Source organism: Callithrix jacchus, chromosome 3 (assembly GCF_049354715.1).
Source record: "Callithrix jacchus isolate 240 chromosome 3, calJac240_pri, whole genome shotgun sequence".
Classification (NCBI taxonomy): domain Eukaryota; kingdom Metazoa; phylum Chordata; class Mammalia; order Primates; family Cebidae; genus Callithrix; species Callithrix jacchus.
The window spans coordinates 28,574,447-28,597,747 of record NC_133504.1 but is presented as its reverse complement, the minus strand read 5'-3'; the positions used below and the strand labels follow the sequence as shown (position 1 = coordinate 28,597,747).

At 41.1% G+C, this 23,301-nt stretch overlaps 1 protein-coding gene across 9 annotated transcripts in view; it reads right to left on the bottom strand.

Moving 5' to 3' along the window:
• Positions 1-393: 393 nt before the first annotated feature.
• Positions 394-23,301, bottom strand: part of LOC144581910 (uncharacterized) — a 110,038-nt gene continuing 87,130 nt past the window's right edge. For 7 of the 9 annotated variants that reach the window (XR_013533329.1, XR_013533330.1, XR_013533331.1 and 4 more), the window contains one exon: positions 394-8,026. The gene's annotated coding sequence lies outside the window, so the exon portion shown is untranslated. The remainder of the gene's footprint in view (positions 8,027-23,301) is intronic. The other 2 variants (XR_013533328.1, XR_013533334.1) reach the window with 1 other exon arrangement.

Sequence of the window (23,301 nt, the reverse complement as noted above, 5' to 3'; positions counted from 1 at the left end):
CATAGTTTCAGCTTCCTCCTGGTTTAGGCTTGGGAGGACACAGGAGTCCAGGAATTCATCCATTTCTTCCAGGTTTACTAGTTTATGTGCGTGGAGTTGTTTGTAATATTGTCTGATGATGGTTTGAATTTCTGTGGAGTCTGTGTTGATTACCCCTTTATCATTTTTTATTGCATCTATTTGGTTGTTCTCTCTTTTTTTTATTTATTTTTTATTGGATTTTAGGTTTTGGGGTACATGAGCAGAGCATGCAAGACAGTTGCGTAGGTACACACATGGCAGTGTGCTTTGCTTTCCTTTTCCCCTTCACCCACGTTTGGCATTTCTCCCCAGGCTATCCCTCCCCACCCCGCCTCCCACAGGCCCTCCACTTTTCCCCCCATAGACCCCAGTGTTTAGTACTCCCCTTTCTGTGTCCATGTGTTCTCATTTTTCCTCACCCGCCTATGAGTGAGAATATGCGGTGTTTCAATTTCTGTTCTTGTGTCAGTTTGCTGAGGATGATGTTGTCCAGATTCATTCATGCCTTAGTGGTCTATTTTGTTGATCTTTTCAAAAAACCAGCTCTTGGATTTATTGATTTTTTGGAGGTTTTTTTGTGTCTCAATCTCCTTCAGTTCAGCTCCGATCTTAGTTATTTCTTGTCTTCTGCTGGGTTTTGAGTTTTTTTGATCTTGGTCCTCTAGCTCTTTCAGTTTTGACGATAGGGTGTTAATTTTGGATCTCTCCATTCTCCTCATATGGGCACTTATTGCTATATACTTTCCTCTAGAGACTGCTTTAAATGTGTCCCAGAGATTCTGGCATGTTGTGTCTTTGTTCTCATTGGTTTCGAAGAACTTCTTCATTTCTGCCTTCATTTCATTGTTTACCCAGTCAACATTCAAGAGCCAGTTGTTCAGTTTCCATGAAGCTGTGCAGTTATGGGTTGGTTTCTGTATTCTGTGTTCTAACTTGTTTGTACTATGGTCTGAGAGGCTGTTTGTTATGATTTCAGTTGTTTTGCATTTGTTGAGCAGTGCTTTACTTCCAATTATGTGGTCAATTTTAGAGTAGGGGTGATGTGGTGCTGAGAAAAATGTATATTCTGTGGATTTCGGGTGGAGAATTCTGTAAATGTCTATCAGGTTTGCTTGCTCCAGTTCTGAGTTCAAGCCCTGGATATCCTTGTTGATTTTCTGTCTGGTTGATCTGTCTAATATTGACAGTGGAGTGTTAAAGTCTCCCACTATTATTGTGTGGGAGTCTAAGTCTCTTTGTAAGTCATTAAGAACTTGCCTTATGTATCTGGGTGCTGCTGCATTGGGTTCACTTGTGTTCAGGATCATTAGCTCTTTTTGTTGTATCGATCCTTTTACCATTATGTAATGGCCTTGTGTGTCTCTTTTGATCTTTGTTACTTTAAAGTCTATTTTATCAGAGATGAGAATTGCAACTCCTGCATTTTTTTGCTCTTCACTTGCTTGGTAAATCTTCCTCCATCCCTTTACTTTGCGTCTTTGTGTATCCTTGCATGTGAGATGGATTTCCTGGATACAGCACACTGATGGGTTTTGGATTTTTATCCAATTTGCCAGTCTGTGTCTTTTGATTGGTGCATTTAGTCTATTTACATTTAGGGTTAATATTGTTGTGTGTGAATTTGATACTGCCATTTTGATGCTAAGTGGCTGTTTTGCCTGTTAGTTGTTGTAGATTCTTCATTATGTTGATGCTCTTTAGCATTCAGTGTGATTTTGGAATGGCTGGTACTTGTTGTTTTTTTCTATGTGTAGTGCCCCTTTCAGGAGCTCTTGTAAAGCAGGCCTGGTGGTGACAAGATCTCTGAGTACTTGCTTGTTCACAAAGGATTTTATTTTTCCTTCACTTCTGAAGCTCAGTTTGGCTTCATATGGAATTCTGGGTTGAAAGTTCTTTTCTTTAAGAATGTTGAATATTGGCCCCCGCTCTCTTCTGGCTTGTAGTGTTTCTGCTGAGAGATGTGCTGTGAGTTTGATGGGCTTCCCTTTGTGGGTGACCCGACCTTTCTCTCTGGCTGCCCTTAGTATTTTCTCCTTCATTTCAACCTTGTTGAATCTGACGATTATGTGCCTTGGGGTTGCTCTTCTTGTGGAATATCTTTGTGGTGTTCTCTGTATTTCCTGCATTTGAGTGTTGGCCTGTCTTGCTAGGTGGGGGAAATTTTCCTGGATGATGTCCTGAAGAGTATTTTCCAGCTTGGATTCATTCTCTTTGTCCCCTTCTGGTACACCTATCAAACGTAGGTTAGGTCTTTTCACATAGTCCCACATTTCTTGGAGACTTTGTTCATTCCTTTTTGCGCTTTTTTCTCTAATCTTGGTTTCTCGTTTTATTTCATTGAGTTGGTCTTCGACTTCAGATATTCTTTCTTCTGCTTGGTCAATTCGGCTATTGAAACTTGTGCATGCTTCGCCAAGTTCTCGTATTGTGTTTTTCAGCTCCTTTAATTCATTCATATTCCTCTCTAAGTTATCCATTCTTGTTATCATTTCCTCATATCTTTTTTCAAGTTCCTTAGTTTCTTTGCATTGATTTAATACATGTTCTTTTAGCTCACAAAAGTTTCTCATTATCCACCTTCTGAAGTCTAATTCCGTCATTTTGTCACAGTAATTCTCCATCCAGCTTTGTTCCCTTGCTGCTGAGGGATTTTGGTCCTTTCTAGGAGGTGAGGTGTTCTGGTTTCGGGTGTTTTTCTCCTTTTTTCGCTGGTTTCTTCCCATCTTTGTAAATTTATCCGCTTGTCGTATGCATAGTTGTTGACTTTTCGATTGGGTCCCTGAGTGGACACCCAGATTGTTGATGATGAAGTATTTCTGTTACTTGGTTTTTCTTCTAAAAGTCTAGCTCCTTCACTGTACGACTGCTGAGGTCCACTCCAGGCCCTGCTTGTCTGGGGTACACCTATAGCAGCTGCGGAACAGTGAGGGATGCTACCAGTTTCTTTTTCTGCTATCTTTTCCCAGGATGATGCCTGCCAAATGTCAGTCTTTTGGATATAGAGGGGTCAGGAAGCTGCTTGAGGAGACAGTCTGTACTTTATAGGAGCTCAATTGCTGAGCTGTGAGCTCTGTTCATTCAGGGCTGTTAGGCTGCTATGTTTGATTCTGCTGCAACAGAGCTCATTAGAAAAAACCCTTTTTTTCTCAAATGCTCTGTGTTGGGGGGTTCAAGCTTTATATTTGGATGTCCGTTGAGGTGTTCTGCCCAGCTAGGAGGCAGACTAGCCACTGTTTGCTTGCCAAGGCGCTGCCCTGCTGTTGTGAGGTTCACCCTATTGCTGCAGGCTCTGCTGTTCTGCTGTGGTCTCCGCCACGCCCTGTGGTGGAGTCTCTCTGTTGTAGCGAGTTGCCTCGGCAATGGTAGGCTGCCTCAGCAGTGGGCATGTGTCTCAGTAGGGACGGATTGCCTCAGCAACGGCTGGCTGTGTCAGCAGTGGGCGTGTATCTCAATTGGGGTGGGTTTTTTTGGTAATGGTGGACGCCCCTCCCCCACCGAGCATCTCGGACCGTCTGCTCGGGATTGTTTGAAACCGCAGTTTTTTTCGTACCACGGGCTATATCAAATGCTCTGTTCCTGCAATCCCCTGGGCTGGCCCACTGTCCAAGTCTCCTTCAGTCTCAAGTCCAGCCCTCTCAAGTCTCAGGTTGCCGGTTCAACAGGGCACCTGGAAAAGCACGCCCTGTGGGGAGTGCTGGGTAGGGCCGGCCGCCACCACCCCGGCTGCCGGCTTCACCAGGCAGAGGTACTGCCTGGCGTCCCGCATCTCCTTTATACTCGGGAATTTCCCCGTTCTGTGGGCAACAAAGATCAGTCTGGCAATGCAGCTCCGACTCACCTCTCCGTGGATTCAACGAGAGCTCCAATCCTGGGTTGTTCTCACAGCGCCATCTTGAGTCCTCTCCCTGCCAGTATTTTATTGAAGATTTTTGCGTCTATGTTTATCATGGATAATGGCCTGAAGTTTTCTTTTCTTGTTGAGTCTTTGCTGGGTTTTGGTATCAGGATAATGTTGGTCTCATAAAATGATTTGGGAAGGATTCCCTCTTTCTGGATTATTTAGAATAGTTTCAAGAGGTATGGTAACAGTTCTTCTTTGTGTGTCTGGTAGAATTCGGCTGTGATCCAATCTGGACCTGGGCTTTTTTTGTGTGGTAGACTCTTTATTTCTACCTCAACTTCAGACCTTGTTATTGGTCTATTCATAGTCTCGGCTCCCTCCTGGTTTTCACTTGGGAGGACTCAAGTGTCCAGAAATTTATCTTTCCTTCCAGGTTTACTAGTTTATGTGCATAGAGTGTTTGTAATATTTATTGATGATGGTTTGAATTTCTGTGGAATCTGTGGTGATTTCCCCTTTATCGTTTTTTATTGCATCTATTTGGTTATTCTCTTTTCTATTTTATCAATTGGGCTAGTGTTCTGTGTATTTTGTTGATCTTTTCAAAAAACCAGCTCTTGGATTTATTGATTTTTTGAATGGCTTTTCAGGTCTCTACCTCCTTCCATACTCCTCTGATCTTTGTTATTTCTTATCTTCTGCTAGGTTTGTAGTTTTTTTTAATCTTGCTCCTCTAGCTCTTTCAATTTTGATAATAGGGTGTCAATTTTGGATCTCTCCACTCTTCGCATGTGGGCACTTATTACTATATATTTTTCTCTTGATACTGCTTAAATGTGTCCCAGAGATTCTGGTATATGTTTTGTCTTTTTTCTGGTTTATTTTGCAGGACTCTTTTATCTCTGCCTTCATTTCATTGTTTATCCAGTTGTTCAGTTTCCCTGAAGCTGTGCAGTTCTCAGTTAGTTTCTAAATTCTGAGTTCTAACTTGATTGCACTATAGTCTGAAAGACTGTTTGTTATGATTTCAGTTGTTTTGCATTAGCTGAGAAGTGCTTTACTTCCAATTATGTAATCAATTTTAGAGGTGTGATGTGGTGCTGGGAAGGAGGTATATTCTGTGGATTTGGGGTGGAGAGTTCTGTAAATGTCTATCAGGTTTGCTTGTTCCATGTCTGAGTTCAAGTCCTAGATATCCTTGTTAACTTTTTGTCTGGTTGATCTAATATTGACAGTGGATTGTTAGTCTCCCACAATTATTGTGTGAGAGTCTAAGTCTCCTTGTAAGTCATTAAGAACTTGCCTTATAGATCTGGGTCCTCCTGTATTGGGTCCATATATATTTAGAATCGTTAGCTCTTCTTGTTGTATCGATCCTTTTCACATTATGTAATGTCCTTCTTTGTCTCTTTTGATCTTTGTTGCTTTAAAGTCTATTTTATCACGGACCAATATTGCAACTCCTGCTTTTTTGTGCTCTCCATTTGCTTGGTAAATCTTCCTCTACCCCTTTATTTTGAGCCATTTTGTATTCTTGCATGTAAGATGGGTTTTCTGGATACAGCACACTGATGGGTTTTGGCCTTTTATCCAGCTGGCCAGTCTGTGTCTTTTGATTGGTGCATTTAGCCCATTTACATTTAGGGTTAATATTGTTATGTGTGAATTTGATACTTCCATTTTGATGCTAGCTAGCTGGTTGTTTTTCCGATTAGTTGATGCAGATTCTTCATTTTGTTGATGCTCTTTAGCATTTGGTATGTTTTTTGAATGGCTGGTACTGGTTGTTCCTTTCTATGTGTGGTGCCTCTTTCAGGAGCTCTTGTAAAACAGGCCTGGTGGTGACAAAATCTCTGAGTACTTGCTTGTTCACAAAGAATTTTATTTTTCCTTCACTTATGAAGCTCAGTTTGGCTAAATATGAAATTCTGGGTTGAAAGTTCTTTTCCATAAGGATGTTGAATATTGGCCCCCACTGTCTTCTGGCTTGTAGGGTTTCTGCTGAGAGATCTGCTATGAGTCTGATGGGCTTCCCTTTGTGGGTGACCTGACCTTTCTCTCTGGCTGCCCTTTGCATTTTCTTTTTCATTTAAACCATGATTATGTGCCTTGAAGTTGCTCTTCTTGTGGAATATCTTTGTGGTGTTCTCTGTATTTCCTGCACTTGAATATTGTCATGCCTTGCTAGGTTGGGGAAATTTTCCTGGATAATATCCTGAAGAGTATTTTTCAGCTTGGATTTATTCTCTTCGTCACATTCAGGCACATCTATGAAACCTAGATTATGTCTCTTTACATAGTCTTACATTTCTTGGATACTTTGTTCTTTACTTTTTGTTCTACTTTCTCTCTTTCCATCTCGTTTTATTTGGTTGAGTTGATCTTTGACCTCTGATATCCTTTCTCCTGGTTGGTCAATTCAGCTCTTGATACTTGTGCATGATTTGCGATGTTCTCTTGCTGTGTTTTTCAGCTCCATCAATTCACTCATATTCCTCTTTATGTTGTCCATTCTTGTTATTTCTTCAAGTCTTTTTTCAAGGTTCTTAGTTTCTTTGCGTTGAGTTAGAACATGTTTTTTCAGGTCATGAAAGTTTCTCATTACCCATCCTCTGAAGTCTGATTCTGTCACTTCATCACACTCATTCTCTCTCCAGCTTTGCTCCCTTGCTGGTGAGAGGTTGTGGTCCCATGTAAAAGGCGAGGTGTTCCGGTTTTGGGTGTTTTCCTCCTTTTTGCACTGGTTTCTTCCCATCTTTGTGGATTTATCCACCTGTCATCTGAGTAGTTGCTGATTTTCTGATTTGGTCTCTGAGGGGATGTGCAGATTGTTGATTATAAAGTATTTCTGTTTCTTAGTTTTCCTTCTAACAGTCTGGCCCCTCTGCTGTAGGTGTGCTGAGGTCCACTCCAGGCCCTGCTTTCCTGAAGAACACCTGTAGCAATTATGGAAACATGAGGGTTGCTACCAGTTTCTTCTGCTGTCTTTGTCCCAGAATGATACCCACCAAATGTCAGTCTGATCAGTCCTTTGTGAGGTGACTCTTTGGATATATGGGGTCAGGGAGCTGCTTGAAAATACAGTCTGTACTTTATAGGAGCTCAAGTGCTGAGCTGTGAGCACTGTTGTTCATTCAGGGCTGCAAGGCAGGTACATTTAAGTCTGCTACAGTAGAACTCATAAAGCTCCTTTTTTTCCTCAGGTGCTCTGTCCTTGGGAGTTAGAACTTTATGAGTATTCATTGCACTGTCCTGCCCAGCAGGAGGCAGTCTAGTCACTGTCTGCCTGCATAGGCTATGCTGAGCTGCTCTGGGCTCCAACATGTTGCCATGCACTCCACCCTACTGTTGTGGGCTCCACCCTGCTGCCGTAGGCTCTGCCCTCCTGCCATGTGTAATTCCCTGTTGTCCTGTTTATCTGGGTGTGGTTAGAACTGCCCTGGTGATGGTCGTCTGCCTTTGTAATGGCAGACTCTCTATTATGATGGATTTCCTTGGCAATGGCAGGCTGTGTCAGCAATGTAGAGTACCTCCGTAGGGTGGAGTGCCTAGGTAATGGCGGACGCCCCTCTGCCATTGAGCTGTCCCATCCTCAGTTCAGCTGTGCTTGCCATGAAATTCTCAAACCTGAGCATTTCCAATTTTTTTTGTGGTGGGACCCACCGAGCCTGATCACCTGGCTCCCTGCCTCAGAGCCCTTTTTGTTTAAACTTGAATGGTTGACTATCTCCCAGGTGTTCAAGTCACCTGCTGAAAAGGCACCAGGATCTGTGTGATTTTCCATGCGGTGATCCACTACGCTGGCTGAAACAATGTCACTGCCCAGGAATCTTCTGGCCTGGCTTTTTGTTTAAGTTTCGTTTAATCAGATGAATATGCTAATCTGCCATCCCATATCTCAAATTGCCAATTTAACAGGGCAAAGAGACCAGTGTATTTTGTACAGACTGCCACTGCACTTTGGCACCATCCAAAACAGCCACGCTGGCAAAAACAGCCATGCTGGCAGCCCATGGGGCTCCTACACCTGGGAATCTTCTGGTCTGTGGGCAATAAAGATCCATCTGACAATGCGTCATCCACTCACCCTCTGCACATTCACTGGGAGCTGCAATTTTGTGTTGCTCCTATAGCACCATCTTCTCCTCTCCAAGATCAGCCTTTCTATAAATATACCAAAAAATAAAGAGCATCAGCATAAAGAAGAATTTACATCAACGAATGGATAAAACAACCAGTTAACATCAAATGGCAGTAACCATAAGTTTAAATTGATTAAATCTCACAATGAAAAGATACAGCCAAAACCTAATGGCATTTTACATCCAGACCCATTTCACATCCAAAGATACACAAAGACTCAAAACAAAGGGATGGAGAAAGATTTACCAACAAAATGGAGAGCAAAAATAAATAACTAAACAAAAAGCAGGAGTTGCAATTCTTCATCTGATAAAATAGATTTCAAAGCAACAAAAATATAGTGGTAAGAGGATCAATGCAACAATAAGAGCTAACGATTTTAACACCCAGACACTTAAGACCCATTACAAGATTTAGACTCAATGAGACAGAAAATTAATATGTATATCCAGGACTTGAACTCAGATCTGGAGCAAGTAAACCTAATAAATATTTATGGAGCTCTCTATTTTAAATACAGAAAATATGCATTCTTGCTAATACCACATCACACCTACTCATAGGTTTAAATAAAATATTGATTGGCCATTGTTAATACCCATTTTTAGAAAAAAGCAATAGTCCCGTTCTCTCTTCTTTTTGTTCTTCCTTTCTTTCTCTCCTTCAGTTCTTTTTTTCCTTCTCTCCTTTCTAAAATAAAAAAACTAACATAGATTTAACTCTCTTCATTGAATGAACACACAGCAGATTAGTTTGAAAGATACGTTTGCTCCGTGTTTTAGATGCAGTTTTACTGCTATTACATATATGAGGAGATGTGGCTGAAAATGTCCATTTTTAGATTCCCCATATAAATGGTTTCCAAACTGCTGAATACACACATCAGTTTACCTCTATAAGTTGAATGCACACATTGACATCCATTCTGTTAGATAGCCCCGTTTTCCTTTTAGAGCCAGATAGTTCTCATTACAGCTTAATTCTCCAATTCACTCTGGAATGTCCAAATGCAGCTCCTAGAAGAACCGTGTTTCTAACTCGCTGAATCTAAACAAAGATTCAACTTTTTTAGAGGAATAAACACACAGCAGAGCAGTTTGAAAAATATGTTTGCTTTGGGTTTTAGACGCAGTTTCTCACTATTTCTTATATGCTGGGATTTGGCTGGAAATATTTGTTTTTAGATTCTCCACAGAAAGGGGTTTCAAATGGCTGAATACACACATCAGTTTAACTCTGAAAGTGAAATGCACACATTTACAACCATTCCATTAGGTAGCTCCGTGTTTCTTTTATAACCAGATATTTCTCTATACAGCTTAATATCCAAACGCAACTTCCAGAAGAAATTTATTTTTGACTCACTGAATCTAAACATAAATTTAACTCTCTTAGCTGGACAAACACACAGGAGAGCAGTTTGAAAGATACGTTTGCTTTGTGTTTTAGATGCAGCTTTACTGCTATTTCTAATATGCTGAGATTTGGCTGGAAATGTCCGCTTTTAGATTTGCTACAGAATTTGTTTCCAAACTGCTGAATACACTCATAAGTTTAACTCTAAGTTGAATGCACACATTGAAAACACTCTGTTAGATAGTTTTGTTTTCATTTTAGAACCAGATAGTTCTCATTACAGCTTAATTCTCCCATTAATTCTGGAATATACCAATGCAGCTCCTAGAATAAACGTGTTTCTAACTTGCTGAACCTAAACATAGATTCAATTCTCTTAGTTTAGTGAACACACAGTAGAGCAGTTTGAAAGATATGTTTGCTTTGTGTTTTAGAGGCAGTTTTACTGCTATGTCTTATACGCTGGGATATGGTGGGAAATGTTTTTATATTCTCCACAGCAAGGGTTTCCAAACTGCTGAATACACACATCAGTTTACCTCTGTAAGTTGAATGCACACAAAGACAACCATTCTGTTAGATAGCTCCGTTTTCCTTTTAGAACCAGATATTTCTCATTACAGCTTAATTCTCCCATTCACTCTGGAAAATTCAAACGTAGTTTCTAAGAGAAATGTGTTTCTAACTCGCTGAATCTAAAGATCGATTCAACTCCCTTGGTTGAGCGAACACAGCAGAGAAGTTTGAAAGGTATGTTTGCTTTGTGTTTTAGACTCAGTTTTACTATGTTTTTATATGCCAAGATTTGGCTGGAAACGTCCCTGTTTAGATTCTCCAGAGAATGGGTTTCCAAACTGCTGAGTACACACATCAGTTAAACTCTGTAGGTTGAATGCACACATTGACAACCATTCTGTTGGATATCTCCAAGTTTATTTTTAGAATGAGATAGTTCTCATTACAGCTAAATTCTTCCATTCACTTTGTAATGTCCAAACGCAACTCCTAGAGGAAACTTGTTTCTAATTCACTGAATCTAAACATAGATTCAGCTCTCTTAGTTGAAGGAACAAAAAGCAAAGAAGTTGGAAAGTAAGGTTTGCTTTGTGTTTCAGACCCAGTTTTACTGCTATTTCTTATATGCTGTGATTTGGCTGCAAATGTCTGTTTTTATATTCTCCATAGAAAGTGTTTCCAAAGTGCTGAATACACACATCAGTTTAACTCTGTAAGCTGAAAGCCCACATTGACAACCATTTTGTTAAATAGCTCCCAATTTTCTTTTAGAACCAGATATTTCTCATTAAAGCTTAATTCTTCCACTCACTCTGAAATGTCCAAATGCAGCTTCTAGAAGAAAGGTGTTTCTAACTCGCTGAATGTACTAATAGATTCAAATCTCTTAGTAAAACGAACACACAGAAGAGAAGTTTGAAAGATACTTTTCATTGAGTTTTAGAGTCAGTTTTACCACTATGTCTTATATGCTGGGATTTGGCTGGAAAGGTCCGTTTTTAGAGTGTGCAGAAAAAAATGGTATCCAAACTGCTGAAAACACACATCAGTTTAACTCTGTAAGTTGAATGTACCCATTGACAACCATTCTATTAGAAAGCTCCGTTTTATTTTTAGAACCAGATAGCTCTCATTGCAGCTTAATTCTTCCATTCACTCTGGAACGTCCCAACGCAGCTCCTAGAGGAATCATGTTTCTAACTCGCTAAATCTAAACATAGATTCAACTCTCTTCGTTGAATAAACAGAAAACAAAGAAGTTGAAAAGACATGTTTGCTTTGTGTTTTAGACGCAATTTTACTGTTATTTCTAATATGCTGTGATTTGGCTGGAAATGTCTGTTTTTATATTCTCCACAGAAAGTGTTTCCAAACTACTGAATACATACATCAGTTTAACTCTGTAAGTTGAATGCACACATTGACACCGATTCTGTTATATAGCTCCGTTTTCCTTTTAGAACCAGAGAGTTCTCATTACAGTTTAATTCTCCCATTTACTCTGAAATGTCCAAACGCATCTCTTAGAAGAAACGTGTTGGTAACTCGCTGAATCTAAACATAGATTCAACTCACTTAGTTGAGTGAACACAGCAGAGCAGTTTGAAAGATACTTTTGCTTTGTGTTTTAGACACAGTTTTACTGCTATTTTTTATATGCTGGGATTTGGCTGGAAATGTCCATGATTAGATTCTCCAGAGAATGGGTTTCCAAACTGCTAAGTACTCACATCAGTTTAACTCTGAAAGTTGAATGCACACATTGACAACCATTCTGTTAGACATCTCCAAATTTTTTTTTTTTTTTTTTTTTTTTTTTTTTTTTTTTAGAATTAGATAGCTCTCATTACAGCTTAATTCTTCCATTCACTCTGGAAAAACGCAGCTCCTAGACGAAACGTGTTTCTAATTTGCTGAATCTAAACATAGGTTCAACTCTCTTAGTTGAAGAAACACAAAGCATAGAAGTTGAAATGATAGGTTTGTTTTTTGTTTTAGACCCAGTTTTACTGCTATTTCTTATGTTTTTGACTTGGCTGAAAGTGTCTGCTTTTATATTCCCCACAGAAATTTTTTTTAAATGCTGAATACACACATCAGTTTAACTCCGTAAGTTGCAAGCCCACATTGACAACCATTTGATATATAGTTCCATTTCTCTTTCAGAACCATATATTTCTTATTACATCTTAATGTTTCCACTCACTCTGGAATATCCAAAAGCAGCTTCTTGAATAAAAGTGTTTCTACCTCGCTGAATCTAAAGATAACTTCATCTCTCTTAGTTAAACAAAGACACAGCAGAGAAATTTGAAAGATATCTTTGTTTGAGTTTTAGAGTCAGCTTTACTGCTATGTCTTATAAGCTGGGAACTTGCTAGAAATGTCCGTTTTTAGATTCTCCACAGAAAGAGTTTCCAAACTGCTGAATACACACATCAGTTGAACTCTGTAGGTTGAATGCCTAAATTGACAACCATTCTGTTAGATAGTTCCATTTTCCTTTTAAAACCAGATAATTCTAATTTCAGCTTAAATATCCCATTCTCTCTGGAATGTCCAAATGCAGCTCCAGGATGAAACGTGTTTCTAACTCTCTTAGAATCCACTAATAGATTCAACTCTGTTAGTGGAACAATCACACAGCTGAGCAGTTTGAAGAATATGTTTGCTCCGTGTTTTAGACGCAGTTTTACTGCTACTTCTTGTATGCTTGGATTTGGCTGGAAATGTCCATTTTAGATTCTCCACAGAAAGGGTTTCCTAACTGCTAAATACACATATCAGTTTAACCCTGTAAGTTGAATGCACACATTGACAACCATTCTGTTAGATGGGTATCTTTTCCTTTTAGAACCAGACAGTTCTCATTACTGTTTACTTCTTCCATTCACTCTGGTAAGTCCAAACGCAGTTTCTAAAAGAGACGTGTTTCTACCTCACTAAATATAAAGACAGATAAAACTCTTTTATTTGAATGAACATACAGTAGAGCAGTTTGAAAGATATATTTACTTTGTGTTTTAGAGTCAGTTTTACTGCAATTTCTTGTATGCTGAAATTTGGCTAGAAACGTCCGTTTTAAGATTTCTCAGAGAATAGGGTAACAAACAGCTGAATACACACATCAGTTTAACTCTGTGAGTTGAATGCACACATTGACAACATTCTGTTAGATAGCTCCATTGTTTTTTAGAACAAAATAGCCCTCATTACAGATTAATCTATTCACTCTAAATGTCGAAATGCAGCTCCTAGATGAAAGCAGTTTCTAACTCGCTGAACCTAAATATAGATTCAACTCCCTTAGTTGAAGGAACACAAAGCAAAAGAGTTGGAAACACACGTTTGCTTTGTGTTTTATACCCAGTTTTACTGCTATTTCTTATATGCTGTGATTTGGCTGGAAATGTCTGTTTTTAGATTTTCCACATAAAGTTTTTCCAAAATGCTGAATACACACATCAGTTTAACTCTGTAAGTTGAAAGCCCACATTGACAACCATTTTTCTTTTAGAACCTGATATTTCTCATTGCAGCTTAATTTTTTCACTCATTCTAGAATGTCCAAACGCAGCTTCTAGATGAAACGTGTTTCTAACTCGCTGAATCTAAACATAGATTCAACTCTCTTAGTTAAACAAACACACAGCAGAGAAGTCTGAAAGATACTTTTCATTGAGTTTTAGAGTCAGTTTAACTGCTACGTCTTATATGCTGGGATTTGGCTGGAAATGTCCGTTTTTAGATTCTCCACAGAAAGGGTTTCCAAACTGCTGAATACACACATCAGTTGAACTCTGTAAGTTGAATGCACACATTGACAACCATTCCATTAGATAGCTCTGTTTTTTTGTTAGAACCAGATAGCTCTCATTACAGCTTAATTATCAAATTCACTCTGGAATGTATAAACGCAGCTCCTGGAAAAAACGTGTTTCTAATTCGCTGAATCTAAACATAGATTCAATTCTCTTAGTTGAACGAACACAGGGTAGAGCAGTTTGAAATATATGGTGGCGGCCAGGCGTGGTGGGTCACGCCAATAATCCCAGCATTTTGGGAGGCCGAGACAGCTGGATCACAAGGTTAAGAGATCGAGACCATCCTTGTCAAGAAGGTGAAACACCGTCCCTATGAAAAATACAAAAATTAGCCAGGCATGGTATCACAAGCCTGTAGTCCCAGCTACTTGGGAGGCTGAGGCTGGAGAATTGCTTGAACCCAGGAGGCAGAGGTTGCCATGAGCTGAGATTGTGGCATTGCACTCCAGCCTCAGTAACAAGAGCAAAAACTCCCTCGCAGAAAAAAAAAAGAAAGATAAGTTTGCTTTGTGTTTTAGATGCAGTATTACTACTACTTCTCCTATGCTGGGATTTGGCTGGAAATGTCTGTTTTCAGATTCTCCACAGAAAGGGTTTTTAAACTGCTAAATACACACATCAATTTAGCTCTGTAAGTTGAATGCACAAATTGAAAACCATTCCGTTAGATAGCTGTGTTTTCCTTTTAGAACCAGATAGTTCTCATTACAGCTTAATTCTTCCATTTCCTCTGGAATTTACAAATGCAGCTCCTAGAAAAAAACGTGGTTCTAACTCGCTGAGTCTAAACATAGATTCAATTCTTTTAGTTGAACGAACGCAAAATAGAGCAGTTTGAAATATACGTTTGCTTTGTGTTTTATATAGAGTTTTACTGCTACATCTTATATGCTGGGATTTGGCTGGAAATGTCCATTTTTATATTCTCCACAAAAAGGTTTTCCAAACTGCTGAATACACCCATCAGTTTAACGCTGTAATTTGAATGCACACATTGACAACTATTCAGTTATATAGCTCAGGTTTTCTTTTAGAACCAGAGAGTTCTTATTACAGCTTAATTCTCTCATTCACTCTGGAATTTTCAAAAGCACCTCCTAGAAGAAATGTGTTTCTAACTCACTGAGTCTAAGAATAGATTCGAATCTCTTAGTTGAACAAAAACAGAGCAGAGCAGTTTTAAAAATACATTTCCTTTGTGTTTTGTATGCAGTTTTATTGCCATTTCTTATAGGCCGAAATTTGTCTGGAAATGTCCGTTTTTAGATTTTCCACAGAAAGGATTTCCAAACTGCTGAATACACACATTAGTTTAACTGTGTAAGTTGAATGCACTCATTGACAACCATTCTGTTAGAAAGCTTCGTTTTTGTTTTTGTTTTACAATGAGATAGTTCTTTTTACAGCTTAATTTTTCCACTCATTCTGGAATGTCCAAATGCAGTTTCTAAAAGAAATGTGTTTCTAACTTGCTGAATCTAAAGATAGATTCATCTCTTTTAGTTGAACGAACACAGCAGAGCAGTTTGAGAGGTACGGTTGCTTTCTCATTTATATGCAGTTTTACTGCTATTTTTTATAGCTGGAATTTGGCTGGAAATGTCCGTTTTTACATTCTCCAGAGAAAGTGTTTCAAAACTGCTGAATACACAAATCAGTTTAACTCTGTAAGTTGAATGCACACATTGACAATCATTCTGTTCTTTTTAATAGCTCCGTTTTCTTTTTTGAACCACATAGTTCTCAGTACAGCTTAATTCTCCTATTTGCACTGGAAATTCCAAATGCAGCTCATAGAAGAAATGTGTTTCTAACTCTCTGAATCGAAGGATAGATTCAACTCTCTTGGTAGAACAAACACACAGCAGAGCAGTTTCAAAGATACATTTGCTTTGTGTTTTAGACTCAGTTTAACTGCTTTTTAAAATATTCTGGCATTTGTCTGGAAATGTCCGTTTCTAGATTATACACAGAAACGTTTTCCAAACTGCTGAATACACACATTAGTTTAACATTGTAAGTTAAATGCACTCATTGACCATTCTGTTAGATAGCTCCTTTTTTTTTTACAACCAGATGGTTCGCATTACAGCTTAATTCTCCCATTCACCCTGGAATGTCTAATTGCATCTCCTAGAAGAAACATGTTTCTAACTCACTGAATATAAACATAGATTCAACTTTCTTGGTTGGACGAACACACAGCAGAGCAGTTTGAAAAGTACATTTGCTTTGTGTTTTAGACACAGTTTTACTGCTATTTCTCATATGCTGGGTTTTAGCTGGAAATCTCCATTTTTACGTTCTCCAAAGAAAGGGTTTCCAAACTGCTGAATACACATATCAGTATAACTCTGTAAGTTGAATGCACACATTGACCAGCATTCTGTTAGAGAGCTCTGTTTTCCTCTTGGAACCAGATCTCATTACAGCTTAATTCTTACACTCTGGACAGCCAAATTGCAGTTTCTAGAAGAAATTTTTTTTCTTTGCATCTTAGACACAGTTTTACTGCTAATTCTTATAGGCTGGGATGTAGCCGGAAATGTCCATTTGTATATTTTAAACAGAAAGGGTTTCCAAACTGCTGAATACACACATAAGTTTAATTCTGTAAGTTCAATGCACACATTGACAATCATTTTGTTAGATAGCTCCATTTTCCTTTTAGAACCAGATATTTCTCATTACAGCTTAATTCACCCAGTCACTCTGGAATGTCCAAACGCAGCTTCTAGAAGAAATGTGTTTCTAACTCACTGAATCTAAAGATGGATTCAACTCTATTAGTTAAACGAACACACAGCAGAGCTGCTTTAAAGATATGTTTGCTTTGTGTTTTAGAGTCAGTTTTACTGCTATTTCTTATATACTGGGATTTGGCTGGAAATGTCCATTTTTAGATTCTCCACAGAAAGCGTTTCCAAACTGCTGAATACACACATCAGTTGAACTCTGTAAGTTGAATGCCTACATTGAAAACCATTCTGTTAGGTAGCTCCGTTTTTCTTTTAGAACCAGATAGTTCTCATTTCAGATTAATTATCCCATTTACTATGGAATGTCCAAATGCAGCTCTTCTCAAAACGTGTTCCTAACTCGCAGAATCTAAACATATGAAGTATTTTGATAGAGAAATGCCAAATGTGGGTGAAGGGGAGGAAGGCAGCAAAACACACTGCCATGTGTGTACCTATGCAAATGTCTTGCATGTTCTGCACATGTACCCCAAAACCTAAAATGAAATAAAAAAAGAGTATAAAGTTAGCACCAAGATAGAAGTATGCCAAATTGCAGGTGATTTCCGCTGACCACGGAGGACTCACGTCTCTCCAACCCATGACCAAGAAATTATGACAAGACACTTTTATGCCCGTAAATCACCTCTGGGGTGAGGGTGGGTGTGAAGGGATTCAGACATTCTGAGGGCCATGGGATACCATAAATCACCTCCTGGGCAGAGAGGAGAGTGCAGGTCTCTGAACATTCCAAGGGCTAGGGGAGTTGTCACTTCAATTGTTACCTACGTTGTTTACAGAAGTCAAGATAAGCGTTAGTTTACACATCATCTGGGCAGTGGTGGAATCCACAGATCTTAGTTACTTCTTAGAAGTCACAGGGGCAAGGATGGAATTAGCTTGGGCTGCTTATTCTGGTCATTACTGCTAAGCAAAGGCCAGCAATTTGGGCAGTTACTAATAAGAAATGGTAAGCAGCTTTACATAGTCGGCATTTTGCAGAGCAAGCTGGCAGTTTTATTTACAGAAGCCAAGGCCAGCAATTATTGTGAGGAGAATGGGGCAGCCGTTACAATTTATTTCTGAAAAACAGCTTCGTCTTGTAGAAAATGGTGTTGTTCAGGCTCTAACTCTAGGCCTGCTATAGCACATTTCCCCCTGTTCTTTCAACATGTATTAAATCTTTCATTGTTTTCCTCTTCCTGGCACAGGGGCCCATAATTGGATCTCAGAACCATTAACTTCACCGAATCTATTATTTTCCAAATAAATTTGAGGACCATGTTTAAAAGACACGATCCAAATATTAACCCTAAAATCATTAGGACCAAGGGTCCCGCTGGTCCAGTGAGCAGAGATGTTAACCAAAAAGACCATGAAAATAATTTTTCGTACCAATTTTCTGAGGCCTCTCTAAGTTGCTTTCTTGTTTCTAAGTTTTGCCTAACCATTGCAGGGCTGTCCCAAATGAGCCTGGATTTGTTTGCAACATTGTTCACCAAGTGTGGTGCACAGCCATCCTCCCTTTAAGAACAGGTCTAATCCTCTCCTATTTTCTAATACCATTTCAGCTAAGGAGTCCACCTGGTCTGTCAATTGGGAAATGGAGTTTTCCAGATGGGTAATATCTGTGTCTATTTCGTGTGATAGGGTTTTAAAATTTTGGTCTCCAGTGACTAGGGCAGATACTCCCATAGCTGTGGACCCTGCTATTCCAAGTCCCACCAATAGGGATATAATTATGGGGGCCCGTTTTCAACATATATTGGTATTGGGCACTATGGGAGTTTTACCTTGGGGTCCACTATAAACACTTACCCGGGGCAGTATACACACTAGGGTACAAAGAATGGGTCTGGAGGAGTTGCTGAACTGGTAGGTGAAAATGCAGCTGGTGAGGCCAAAAGTGATGGTGAACCAAGCAGTCTGTTGCAGTGTAGTAAAAACCTGTCCAGTTATAACTCAAAATGAGGGTGTTTTTACAATAACCTTGGTATGGGGAGCTGGTGAGATTTTACTTAGGGGAATGAAACATCTGCCTTCTCCCTCTATATCTCCTAGGGTTATGTGGAAGTGCTTTTCAGTACATGAGGTACTTGAGGGAACTATATCGAGTTATGATGCTAGGCCTATGTAAAACGGTGGCTGTGGATTTAAGCATAGCCAGCAATCTTCACCTAGGTCTGGGTTTGTCTGGTTAAGCAGGTGGTGCGTGGAGGACAATAATTTTACAAGGTTTAAGCCTTCTGTGTCTGGGTTGGCTTCTGTGAATAGGTTGAGAATAGGGATAGTAGAGCTAGGAGTGGTGGGTAGGTTGGGAGTAGGGGTAGCAGAGCTAGGAGTTTGGACTATTTGGACCTTGGGGAAGGTTTCTGGGGGTCTTGGAACCTTGGCTATGGGTCCCACTGGGTGGTCGGGCCTGGGCAATGGTATACGCTGGATGGTAAAGATGTTTCCCTTGTCCCACTCATTCATATATACTCGGAAACCTCAGGCACGCCTTGTTGCCCATCTCTCATCTGGATACAGAACTGGTAATTTGAGTGGGTTACAAAAACCTGTGTAGCAGGGGTTTCGGGGAGAGTATCAGGTGAAAGAAATGAAAGAGTCTCTGTTTGCAGTATATGCTGACATAGTGGAGATAGTCTCACAGCCCCAATGGGGGCAGAAGAACTCCTTTAAGTTTCCACAATTCCATCTCCTTTGTGGGGTAGACCCTGGGCATAGATGTAGCCCCATAGTCTGAAGCTGCTTTTCAGCCTCTACATTCCCACGCCTCATCTCCTTTGCTTTCACAGCATTTCCCCACCCCCATCTTCTTGTCTTCATTTGTCCTATAGTATTTACATCTAGACTCTCGCTTAAGAGAGTGCAGAGGTCTAGGGAGAAGGTTATGGGATCTCTGGGAATGTACTCTAGGGTTAAGTTGACAAGGGTGGATCCCTTTCCAGTTACAGAACATTTCTCAGTGGGTCCTTCAGTTAGGATTAACCAGTAATAGGTGGGAGTCAAGGGGGGTCCCCTCCAAGGGGCTACACAAGGAATCAGGGGGATAAGGAAGGTTACTGTGAGGAGCGTGAAAGTCTTAGCTTTAGGTGGTCTGGTGAAGCTGAGGTCACTCTCCATTGTGCGTCCTGGATGGGAGTCTTGACATTTGAGTGGTGGACCCAGGCAGTCAGTCCGTCCACCTTGATGGCCGTGGATGGGGTGACCTTGATGGGGTGACCAGGATCATGGTGTAGGGTCATTTCCAGCAAGAAGTTATGCCAGAGGTGGTGAATCTCTTTACCAGGACTTTTTCTCTGGACTGAAAGGTGTGTGCCAGCTGGTCAGTGAGGTCCACTGGGGTAGGTGGATTTTCCCTGATGGGTGTACATTGGACTAATGTGACTGGAGTGCCTGCACAGCCTTAAGGAGTGTATGGCTATGGAATTCACCATGTATGGTGTCTGCAAGTTTGGGGAGTAAGGGAGGTGGCCTTCCAAACATAATTTCAAAAGAGTGAAGCCTTTCTTGTAGGGAGTACATCGGGTATGGAGAAGAACAAGAAAAAAAGACAGTTGACCCAGTTTTCGCTGGTCGATAGAATGAATTTTGTTAAAGTCTCCTTTATGGTCTGGCTCATCCTTTCAACCTGCCCTGAACTCTGGGGGCCATAGGAACAGTGCAGTGTCCAGGATATGCCCAAATCCCTGGCCAGGTCCTGAGAAACCTCTGCTGTAAATGCAGGACCATTATCTGATTCCAGTGTCAGTGGCAAGCTGAACTGAGGAACCAGGTCCTGTAACAATCTTTTTGTTACTACCAGTGTGGTTTATGACCTAGTAGAAAAAGCCTCGACCCATCCAGAGAAAGTGTCTACAAACACGAGGAGGTATTTATAGCCTTATACTAGGGGCTTTATTTCAGCAAAACCTGCCTCCCAGTGTTCCTCTGGGTCTTATTCCTGCCTAACTAGTCCTACTGCCTCCTGGATTTACCCTAGCGCATACATTACCACAAGTAGTAGTTTCCCTAACAATCTTACATACATATGGAATGTAGTATCAGGCCCTCAGCAGCTCAGTGAGTTTTGTTTGTCCTGAGTGGCCTGGTGTGTATCCTTAACTAGAGTCTGTCCCAGAGCCTCGGGGAGCACAATCCTTGTGTCCAGTAGAGTCCACCATCCTGTGGAATCTTGCAGTGCCCCCTGTTCTTTAGCAAAGTTTTCTTCATCAGGTAAGTATGTAGGGGTAGTGGGCAGGGTTGGGGCCGGCAGAGTCACAAGAAGATGCAGAGGTTTTACTGGTCCCAAGGCTGTTTATCTGGCTTGTAGGTCAGTTGCCCTATTTCCCCTTGCCTCTGGTGAATTTTCCTTCTGGTGTCCTTTGCAGTGTATTAATGCCACTGACTTGGGCTTCCATATAGCTTCTAGTAGAGCTAGAATTTCCTCTTTATTTTTGATGATTTTTCCCTTTGAGGTAAGCAAGTCTCTTTCTTTATAGATGGCTCCATGTACATGGGCCATAGCAAAAGCATATCAGCTATCTGTATAGATGTTGACAGTTTTTCCCTCTGCCCAGTCCAAGGCCTTTATCAGAGCTATGAGTTCTGCCTTTTGGTATAAGGTTCCATGTGGAAGATCCTGGGCCAAAATAACACACTTTAGGATGACCACAGCTGCTTCAGAATACCTAACTCTGTCGACCATGAAACTGCTGCCATCTCTATACAGTACCTCTTCCGGGTTCTGTAGAAGGACATCAGTGAGATCTGGTCTCACAGCCTAGAGGACATGTATAGTCTGTTGGCTGTCATGTGTGGGCTCCTCTGTCAGGTAGCCATGTGGCGGGGTTTAAAACTGTGTTTTTAGAAAACTTCATGCAGTGCTAGTCCAAAAGTAAGGCCTGGTATTGGACTATGCAGGCATTAGACATCCATTTTCCCCAAGCTCCATGGAGTAGTGACTCCACCACGTGGGGTGCCACTAGGTTTAACTCCTGTCCCAAAGTCAGCTTGTCTGCCTCTTTGACTAATAGGGCTGTGGCCACCACCACTCTTAGGCAAGCTGGCCATCTGGAGGCTACCAATCAAGTCTTTAAGAGACATAGTTGACTGGCTGGGACCAGGAACCCAGAGTCTGGGTGAGTACCCTCTTAGCAACCCCTTGCCTTTCATGTATGAATAGTTGGAAGGGCTTAGAGATGTTGGGCAAGGCTAAGACTGGGGCCATGGTTAAGGCTTCTTTTAGTCTGTCAAAAGCCTCCTGTTCTGTTACCATCCATGTCAAAGGCTGATCCCTTCTGGTACAAGCATACAAGGGTTTTGCTATTTCAGGAAATCCCAAAATCCATAGCCTGCAGTATCCTACTGCTGAGAAATTCCCAAACTTGGCATTTGGTGGTAGGGATGGGTATCTGCAGTTCAGCTTGGACTCGGCTGGGTGCCAGTGCCCGGTTTCCCTTTTCTATGATATAGCCCCGATAAGTGACTCTTAACTGGCATATTGGGGCCTTTTTGGCTGCGAACCGATAGCCCAAAGTCTGTAGGGTCCATAGTAGGAACAAGGCGGTCTCCTTACAGTCCTCCTAGGTTTTTGTGGCCAAGAGTAAGTCATTGACATATTAAAGGAGGGTACACCTTGGGTGTTCGGCTCAGAAGGCCATGAGATCTTGGCTCAGTGCCTCATCAAACAAAGTGGGGTAATTTTTAAAACCCTGTGGCAGCCTCATCTAAGTGAGCTGTCCAGAGACCCCTGTATCAGGGTCAGTCCATTCAAAGGCAAATATGAGCTTACTGACCCGGGCCAGTGGTATACAGAAAAATGCAACTTTCAGGTCCAGGACAGTGGAGGTGGTCCAGGGACAAGAGACTCAGGAGGGTATACGGGTTTGGGACTGTGGGATGAACAGTTTCCACCCACTTATTTACCTCCCTTAAGTCCTGTACAGGCAGATAGTCCTGTATGCCCGGTTTTAGCATGGGGGCAGGGGGGTATTCCAGGGAGACTTACAGATAGTGAGGATTCCTCCCTTCAAGAGCCTGGTGGTATGTGGGGCAATTCCTCATTTGGCTTCCAGGATCATAGGATATTGTTTTACCTGGACTGGAGTTGCCATTGCCAATAGTTAGACCACGACTGGGGTGCAGTGACTTGCCAAATGTGGGAGACTTGTTTCAGCCCATACTCTTGGTACATCCTTCTGAAACTGGCAGAGGATGTCTGGTGGTAGTTGATCTGCCTCTGTGGATAGGGCTTCCTGCAAGAGATACTCATCTGGCAGAGCACAGGAGATGAGGATCTGCTGAGATGGCCCAGTGGCTAAGGGAGGAGGAATTGAGAGGCAAGCCTGACCTTCACTGAAAGAAATATTTGCTTGTAGTTTGTGAAGTAAGTCCCATCCTAGAAGTGGGTACGGACACTCAGGAATGACTAAAAATGAGTGGGTGACAGTGCCGTTCCCCAGATCAATAAATTGATTGGTGGTCCAGGGGCTAGTTGTGCTTCTTCCTGTGGCCCCTTGAATAATTTTTTTCTGCTGGATAGTGGTCCCAGAGGCTGAGTAAGGACTGAGTGGGCCACTCCTGTGTTGACCAAAAAACTGATAGGTGTGCCCCCAACTTTAAAGTGACCCTGGGCTCCTGGGGGCTTAGTTGATAAAAACCTGAGCTTTGTCAGCCATGGGTTTCTAAGCTGAGAATGGCCCTTGGCTGTCTCTCCTGTTACCCCTTGTCTCCTTCTCTCTAGACATACGTTTTTCCGGTGACCCTCTCGTCAGCAGAATGCACATTGGTTGTGCCCTAACTTGGTCTTTTGTCCCCCTGGGCCTCTCCGCTGGATTCCTGGTCCCCATGAGATAACTCGGTTTCCTGGAGTGCTGCT